Source organism: Myotis davidii, unplaced genomic scaffold (assembly GCF_000327345.1).
Source record: "Myotis davidii unplaced genomic scaffold, ASM32734v1 scaffold730, whole genome shotgun sequence".
NCBI lineage: Eukaryota > Metazoa > Chordata > Mammalia > Chiroptera > Vespertilionidae > Myotis > Myotis davidii.
Genome location: NW_006282183.1, coordinates 537,764 through 546,993, shown reverse-complemented (window position 1 = coordinate 546,993; position 9,230 = coordinate 537,764). Strand labels below are relative to the sequence as shown.

The window sequence follows — 9,230 nt, the reverse complement described above, 5'->3', positions numbered from 1 at the left end:
AAGAAAGAAAGAGGAAGGAAGGAAGGAAGGAAGGAAGGAAGGAAGGAAGGAAGGAAGGAAGGAAGGAAGGAAGGAAGGGGGAAGGAGGGAAGAAAGGAAGTAAAGAAAGAAGGAAAGAGAGAGAAAAAGAAAAGGAAAAAGAGATAGAAGGAAAGGAGAGCTATGCCCTAGTTGAAGTGAGAAAGGCCCTCTCACATTTTGCCTTGAACTTAACATTGGGCTCCTGGTCCACCACCCTCCCTGCCTAATGCATATTGCCCTCTCTTATCACTGAAGACAGTTGTCTACAAATAGTTTGAAAGCCACCAGTTTGAATGAACATCTCCCTTTAACAAATAAGGAAACTAAAACTTGGTGACTGAGTCACATTATTCTTGTTTTCCAAATCCTTCCTTCCAAAAGTAAACCCTTTTTTGTTTCTTGTTAGTAGATGACTCTGTATAGACTTCTCCAAAATAACTTTATATGAATCCATGTCATCATTGCTCTGCATATTCTCATAGTTAAACCACCATAATTTAATTTTACTCATATAACTTTCTTTTAACAAAAAAATTGGAAATATAAAAATTTCATAAGCACTGTTTTCCCCTTACAAAAATAAAAAAAATACTTAAAATTTAAAAAAATAGTATTGACCTTTATAATCACAAGTCCTAATTTTGGTTGTGTTTATTCTGAGTAGACAAAGGTAAACTAAAAGAAGATATCATTTAACATTGTCAAATGAAACAAAGCTTCCTTTTCCAAATGGAGAGGATGTAGATGTGGTGATTGCTGGGGAGGGGGAGGGAGGAAGAGGAAGGTGTAGGAGGAATAAGTGGTGCTGGACAGAGATTTGGCTTGGGCTGGTGAACACACAATACAGTCAGTGTACAGAGGATGTGTTGTAGAATTGTGCACCTGAAACCTGTATAATTTTGTTAACCAATGTCCCCAATAAATTCAATATAAAGGGGGGGGGGAGAAAGCAAAAGCTATGTCTACCAAAAAACAGATGTGCAGTTATTGATCTGGAATTGGCACGGTGACAAACTGCTCTGCAAAGCTCCCTCTTCCCCATTAGGGCGTCTCTCTTGAACTGATTGAAAGCTATTCAGTCAGTATACTTTTTTCAAGATGGTGTGCTCAGTTGGGGGTCTTTTCATTAAACTGAAATTCCATCATTAACTTTGACTAGCACCAGCTGCTGTATAAAATCTGTCTTAGTGTAAACCTCCACTGGTCCAAATATTGCAGGTAAGTCTCTCACTCCAAAATCCTCAAACATGCAGTATGAATAATTAACATCTGATAAATTCAGAGTAGAAAGAACCCTCGTTAGAAGACAATAGTGGGGTCACAATCCCACCTCAGCTCCACAGAACACTGAATCAAATAGGACTTTAGCTAAAATGAAGAGCATTTTAAAATATCTCCACTTCTTAATTTTCCCTTATACCTAATAAGAAATGGGAAATTAGGACATGCGATAGAATGCTTTAGTCTTGCAGCAAAGTTAAAGACAGAACCCAATATCCAGCACATTCTAATTTAGTTGACTTGAGTGTTCTAATTCCAGATCAATTTTCAGGAATTGGGGGTTTGTACCATCCATAATTGTTCTCCCTTGTAAATAGTTCAAAGTCTACCACTATTTTAACACAAAAGAGAAACTTTCCTATTTAGGAATCTAATATTATTTCTATGAGACATGGTAAAATACAGCTCAAAGGAGTTTTTCAAAGTTTCTTATAATGTTGAATTTATGAGAGCGTCTACTTTTTTAATGAAACATGCCATGACAGTACAATGGTGGAGAGAAGAATATTCTGCAGTTAAATTCTGGAGCCTCAGTTTCTTCATCTGTAAAATGGGAATAAGATTAGTATAAGGCTCATGGACTTCAAGCACTAAGAAAATGTATATATGGTATTTAGCATAATACAGTGTATTTATTCTCTATTGCTGCATAACAAATTACCACATATTTAGTAGCTAAAAATGACACTCATTTATTATCTCACAATTTCTGCAGGTCAGGACATGGGTTAGTTAGATGGCCCCACTACTTAGAGTTTCACAAGACTGCAATCAAGGTGTCAGCTGGACTGTGTTCTCATCTGGAGGCTCAAATGGGGAAGAAACCCCTTCCAAGCTCCCTCAAATTCTTGAATTCATTTCCTTGAAGCTTTCAGACCAAGAATTCCAGCTTCCTCATGGCTGTTGGCTGGAGGCTGCTCACTGTTCCTCACCATGACCACTTACTTCATCAAGCAGCAAGAATAGTCTTTAGGATGAATCTTCTAGTAAGACAGAGTCCTCTATTATGTAACATAATCATAAGAGGAACATATGACTTTTATTACATTCTATTGATTGAAAGCAAGTCACCACAGGTCCTACCCACACTTAAGGATAAACACCAGGAAGCAGGGTCCATTGGGGGATACCATTTAGTCTGTGTATCAATGTAATAAATGAATATATTAATGAATCTGTGAATGAATGAACAAATGAATTAGTGAGTGAATGAGTGAATCTGAGTAGCAACTTAAATATGAATGGAGTAAGCCATAGGCCTCTTAAATATCAAAAAACATGGGAAATAGTTCTAAATTTAGGACAAACAGATGAACAATGCACTCTGCAGTTTACTGCTCAATTGAAGCCATAATACAAGTATTCAACCTTTGTGAAAATAATGAATTAAAAATTTATGGGGCCCAGGCTCTGAGGCCCAGAGAATGTCAGTAGATCTCAAGGGTGGTAGGGAATGGAACCCTGAGGGAAAAATAGGGGCTTTAGTACACTTTCAAGTGATAATCCTATATAATAAAAGCAGAGTACGAAAATTGTCCCCTGGACAGGGAGTTCTTTCAGGAGTTCAACCAGGGGGCGGGGCCAGCTGGGGGAAAGGAGGGAGGCCCCAGCCAGCTGCTGCTAGCTGCATGTACTGGGCCTCTAGCTTTTTTTTTATAATTGAAGCAAAAGGAGAAATAAGAAATGAAATATACATCTACACAATTGAAATGTACATGGACAACAGCGGGATGGGAGAATGAGTGGGTGTGCAGGGGGAGGTTGAGGGTTAATGGGGGGTGGGGGGGATAAGGAAACATTTGTAATACCTTAACTAATAATAATAATAAAAATGGAAAAATCACAAAAAAGAAATGAAATAAAATGGTTAAATATAGTTATAAAAATATTTTAACTTCTAAGCGATAAAAATAACTAACAATAAAAACAAAAGAATATTCACCACAAATGAAAATTAGTTATCTCCAAGCATATGAAAATTTATTTGAACATATTTATGAATACTACTAATACCCCAATGGATAAATGAGCAAAGGACATGGTTATGTGATTTATACAGAGAAAGTATAATTAGTAAAATAAAATTGAAAATAAATTTAAATCTAATATGGATGGGACAGACGCCTTACAAACAGAATATTTATAAGCACCATTCTATAATTTTTTGTTTTGTTAGCTGATTACTCCAAGATGAGAGAGTAAACAGAAAAATAAATTGCATTAGCATTGTTCACCAACCACATGCCATATTTTGTAACTCCTCCTGGGTGGATGGATATTGACTCTCAGTTAGTCAGTGGTAAGAGAGCTCAAATGGATGACTGCATACCCACATAATATAATAATAATAATAATAAAACAAACCACCAAACCATTCACTTTAGCATGAATCCAATATAGAAAAATAATCTATAAAAAGTTCTTTCTAATTTACTTCTACTACCTGTGTAGCTGAAACACAGCAAAACAAATACAGGTCAGACTCATGAAGAACAAAAAACTAGGTATAGGTATTAGATACTACACAGGAAAAGAATCTTCCCAACAATGAAGTCTTTATTTTCTTTATTTTGGTGAATATTCTTATTGACAACACCTTGGCTTCTGACGACCTCCGTCTTTGTGGCTGGCTCGCGGGATGAAGCAGGTCAAGCACCATTCCTGGACTCGGCACAAAGCGTTGACAGGCACGTTTTCTGCTTTTCCCTCTCCCTTAGGCCTGTCTGGGTAAACAGGGGAAATTCATTTTGATGCCAGTGATAATGTGCTAATATATTTGTCCACATGTGTCATCATATCTCTTCAGGAGTAAATTACGGCATGTCTCATCATGGTCAGGAATGGAAGGACCAACAATTAAAAGAATAATAGTAGGCACTCACTCAATATTTGTTGTTGCTATTAATGTTATTTTTATCATCGGTGGGAATGACACAGACAAGGATTGATTTGTTCCTGGAATCTAGATGGGCTCTCTTTTGGTGTCAGGGAGGGGGGCACTCCTGGGGCAGCTGCAGTGGAGGGTGGGAGGAGGAGGCCCAGCCAGACAAGCACAGTACCTGAAGATGATGATGACAGATGAGCAGCAGATGGTGTTTGGGAGGTCTGACAGTCATGGACAGGTCCCATGGTTTTCAAACACAACTCTAGGCTGACCAGCTACAGGAGATCCAGTAAGCTCTTCAAACCAGTGCCACCCACCACCCCTGCTCAATACAGGTAGGGTTAGTTGGGGACCTGAATAACATGGGAAAGGTGGGTCAAGATGGAAAGAGGGGAAGAAGTTAAAGAAACAAGACTGTAGTGGTTACAGTAGCTTTCTGACAGCAGGCATTTGCTGTTATGTCCTGAAGAGAGGAGAGCATAAGTTATAAAGAGACCTTCAGAGGAAATGAACAGACCACATAGTATTCTTTACATTTGGCCCAGGTGAAAGCTGGGTGTAGGGATGGCCTCCTCAGTCTATGTAACATATGTACTTGGGTCCTACTCCTTTCACTGTGATTGCCCTAGACTGCCTGCATCAATATATCTTTCTTGGACTGTAAATTTTAATAAATATTTTCATTGATTTTTAGAGAGAGAGGAATGGAGAGGGGGAGAGAGAAACATTGGTGTAAGAGAGAAACATCAATTGGTTGCCTCCTGCATGTCCCCACCAGGAATCGAGCCCACAAACCGGGCATGTGCCCTGACTGGGGCTTGAACCGGTGACCTTTCAGTGCATCGACAATGCCCAAACAACTGAGTCTCACAAGCCGGGGCTGGATTATAAACTTTTACAATGCAGAGATCAAACCTACATAGTTCTCTTTGAACAGTGTGTAACACTAAAAAGAGTAGAGGAAGATGATGCTAATACAAAATATAAAAGATGAATGTAATAATAATAATATCAGTGGGACTTGAAATGTTAGTGCTGTGCTGGTGAAAAAACAGCAGTATCACTTCCAATCCTTAATGTGAAATTGGCTTTCTTATTCCTCTTAAAATCTATACCATTGTAATCCCACTTCTAGAAGCCTAGTGAAAATAGTCAGCAATATGAACAAAGACTTATTTGTAAACACATGAGCACCTAGACGCCTGCTATGGAAAAAATGACCAAGTAAAGCTTAGTAAGATGGAATGTATGCAGTCTTCAAAAATCACAGTTAATAATATTAACAGGAAAATGCTCACATTAAAAAGTCAAGTGAAAAAAGTACAAACCTTGTTTTTCAAAGCATAGAAACATTTGAAAGAAATATACTAAAGTACTATAAAAAAAAAAAAGGTGGGGTGGGTGAATAGTATTGGCAGAGAAATGGCTTAGAGGTGAGCAAAGAGGAAACAGGAACTAAGTAAAAGAAAACTAACATATTTTAACACCTACTGTGTGCAAGCATTGGGCTAAGTATTTAACTCTATTAATAATTATTTTAATAATAAAAGATAAGAATTGAAACAAGGCCACTGAGAGAAGATAGTCTCTTTCCACAATGAACAGTAGCCTCTCATCTTGACTCAGTGGAAAAACACAGGAAGGCTAACGTATTTTGAGTGAAGTTATAACTGAACAGAAAATGGATGTTTGGCTGCCTGCTGCAACAAAAGCCACACTCATGAGGCAGGTGTTGGTGCAAAAGGAAAGAAGCTTTATTCAGGTGCCACGTGACCTGGGAAAATGGTGGGCTCCTATCTCAAAGACCATCTCTCTTTGTCTCAAGACCATCTCTCTCCATCTCAAAGACCAACTCTTTTTTCTATTCAAACCTGTGGTTCTTATAGGGATAGGGAGGGGAAGGGTTTTTTTTTGTTTTTGTTTTTCCTATCCAATTATCTTGCTAGCTTCGGGTGTGTTTGGGTCCTGTCCATTCATCTTTCTAGCTTTTGGTGAGTTCAGGCCTTATCTACTCATATTTCTAGCTTTTGCATACTCTGTGTAAGAACCTCCCCCAAAGCCATCTTGGCCAATGAGGGAGACTCCAGGTGCTCTACTGACTGTCTATAATAACAATTCACCCTTAAAAACTCTGGACCCTGGAAAAAACTAAGATGGCGGCAGAGATAAACACCGGGAAGTTAATGCCGCTCACAACAATTGATTAATACCTCAGAGAAACAACACGGACTTCATCCAGAACCACAGGAAGCCTGGATGACTGTAAACTCTACAACTAGAAGGAAGGAAAGGCATACTGAGACCCGCAGAAGCTGCAGGAGAGAAGCACAGAGGTACGGGGCTCTCGCGGGGCTCGCGCGCGGAAAGGGGCCGGCACCTGAGCAGACTCTGTGTGTGACCCTCCCCCAAAGCCATCTTGGCCAATGAGGGAGACTCCAGGTGCTCTACTGACTGTCTATAGTAACAATTCACCCTTAAAAACTCTGGACCCTGTAACCTTACAAAGGTAAATGGGCAAAGATCTCATCCTATATAATAAAAGCCTAATATGCTAAGTGTCCAGTCATCCAGTCATCTGTTCAACCAATCAAAGGGTAATATGCTCAACTGCTCAGTTATGATGCACACTGACCACCAGGGGCAGACTCTCTGACCAATAGGTTAGCTTCTGCTGGAATCCAGCCAATTGGGACTGAGTGAGATGAGCTGGACATGCCCTGGAGCTCTCCCGTGTCCCTTCTCAGCCCCGATTGTGTGCCAGTGGGGTTCCTCGCCTGGCCTGCACCCTCTCACAATTTGGGACCCCTTGGGGGATGTCAGAGAGCCGGTTTTGGCCCAATCCCACAGGCCAGGCTGAGGGACTCCACTGGTATACGAATTCATGCACTGGGCCTCTAGTCTTCTATAATTTCTTCCTGCTACCAAAGGGCATATATATTCTTATGTATCCCAGGTCCAGAGAGTCTTACTATCTATTCAAGGATGAGGGGTGTCAAGAATGGAGGGAAGCCTTTACATGAGGGAGAAGGATAGCTGTTTTCAGAAGGCAGCATTCTGCTGTCTAGAGGATGGCACTGCTGGACAAGTGAAGCTGGTAGACTGCTCCGTATTTCAAGAGATGGCCTTGCAGAGGGCCTTCCAAAGTGAGATCTATTGTGTAGACAAACAATCAAGGGTTTAGTCAGGGCTATGCCTAGTAGTGCAGGGGAAATGTAGTGAAATGAGAAACTGGAGAGACTAACAGATCCCCATGATCTAATCCTGAGTAGGGCTTTGGGTGGCACACTCAACAATGGAATAAGTTTGCCAAGGAAGCCATTGTCTGGGAAATGCAGACAAAGGCACTATCAGTCCAAGCATGGGCGTAAAAAATAATAATAAAATAAAAAGTAGCATTGTCACTTAGCTTTGGGAGGCGCTGTCCCTTTCCAAAAGAGGAATTTTAAATATTTTTCAGAAGTGCAGGTTCAGAATTTCCGTAAGTATCAACAGCAGCCGCAAGATACAAGTTCTCCTTTGGTTGATCTAACCAATGGACACAGACAACAGGGGGGTGAGGGCATGAGTGGGGGGTTGGGGGGGGCAATGAGGCGATAAAGACACATATGTAATACCTTAATCAATAAAGAAAAAAAAAGATACAAGTTCTCCTGAGGTGGCGCCTGCTTTATCCATGTGTGATAGATCCACGGCTTAATTCCAGTGAGCTTTAGGGAAGAGTGTGTTGTCAGTAGGGCATCATAGGGACTGGTCCCTTGCTTGGCTGACTGCTGTTCAGGACCTTGAATCTTCCAAGTCCTTAGTTAGACTCGGTCTCCTGGCTGGAATGGATGTAAGGGCTGGTCAGACAGGTAGATAGACCTGCAATGAGCAAAGTTGTTAGTGTTTACCCTAAATGTTGTACATATTGTTTGATTTTTTTAATCTTCACCAGAGGATATTTTTTCCATTGCTTTTTAGAGAGAGTGGAAAAAAGGGATGGAGGGGAAAGAGGGGGGAAGAGAGAGTGAGAGAGAGAGAGAGAGAGAGAGAGAGAGAGAGAAGAGAGAGAGAGAGAGAGAGAGAGAGAGACATACATTACCAGCTTGCTTCCCACACATGCCCTAAACGGGGGGCCAGGGATGAACTTGCAACCCAGGTATGGCCCTCGACTGGGAATCGAACACCTGACCCTTTGGTCTGTGGACCAATTCTCTAACCCCTTAGCTACACCAGCCAGGGCCATAGTGTTTGATTCTTTTATTCATGTTCTAAATCTAAAGGGTGTGTTCCTAAAACAGAAACTTGGAAATATCTCTGATAAACTATTTCAAAAGGGCTTAATTTAAGTATGCTTCAGGGTACTACCCTAATACAGAGTAAGGCAATAGGCAATGTCTGGTCCCATTTCAAACGCATTTATTGGCATATTTTCACCTGGGTCTTCTTTATTATGTGGTTCATTTTCATATTCTTCCCCGTAGATTGGGGTCTCTAAGATGGTTCAATTGAATCCGTAGTGTCTTTCCTATCTTCTGGGAGATACCTTAAATGAATAATGGTTTTGAAGCTTTTTGACTGGCAAAATGGAAGTGTTATAGAAAGACTGGCATGGCCGAATTAATCCTCCTTTTAAGAATTTATACACTAGTGGCTGAATTCCTTCTAAAGCTTCCTTTTCAAGAGGGTATTATTTCTTCTGTGGGATCTGTGCCCCTTCCTTTAGGTTAATTTTGTGGGTTGGATGCTAACCACCTTACCTGGGTTCCATAGTCCAAACAACTTGATCAACCTGCTCAGAGATCTTGGGTGGGAGGAGTTCACCTCCAGGTCCTTCCGGGCAAGTCAGGAGTATCTGGAGCTGGAGAGCATGTTGCAGCGGGACTCCTAAACATAATTGCTGCTTCGCAGGGGGAAAGTTATTTGTGCATGCAATTTACAAAGTAAATCTTGGCCCAACAATGGAATGGGGCAGTCTGGCATGTAGAGAAAACTATGAGTAATTTTTGATCCACAAGCTGGCATTCTAGAGGTTGAAGGAACGCCTGTTTTTGTAATTGCCCGA

The 9,230-nt window shown here is 40.7% G+C and overlaps 1 long non-coding RNA gene across 1 annotated transcript in view; it reads left to right on the top strand.

Moving 5' to 3' along the window:
• The window catches only part of LOC107183781, a 10,344-nt gene extending 5,857 nt beyond the window's left edge, over nt 1–4,487 (top strand). The window contains exon 3 of the long non-coding RNA XR_001514590.1: nt 4,477–4,487. This is a non-coding gene — a long non-coding RNA (uncharacterized LOC107183781). The remainder of the gene's footprint in view (nt 1–4,476) is intronic.
• The last annotated feature ends 4,743 nt before the right edge of the window (nt 4,488–9,230 follow it).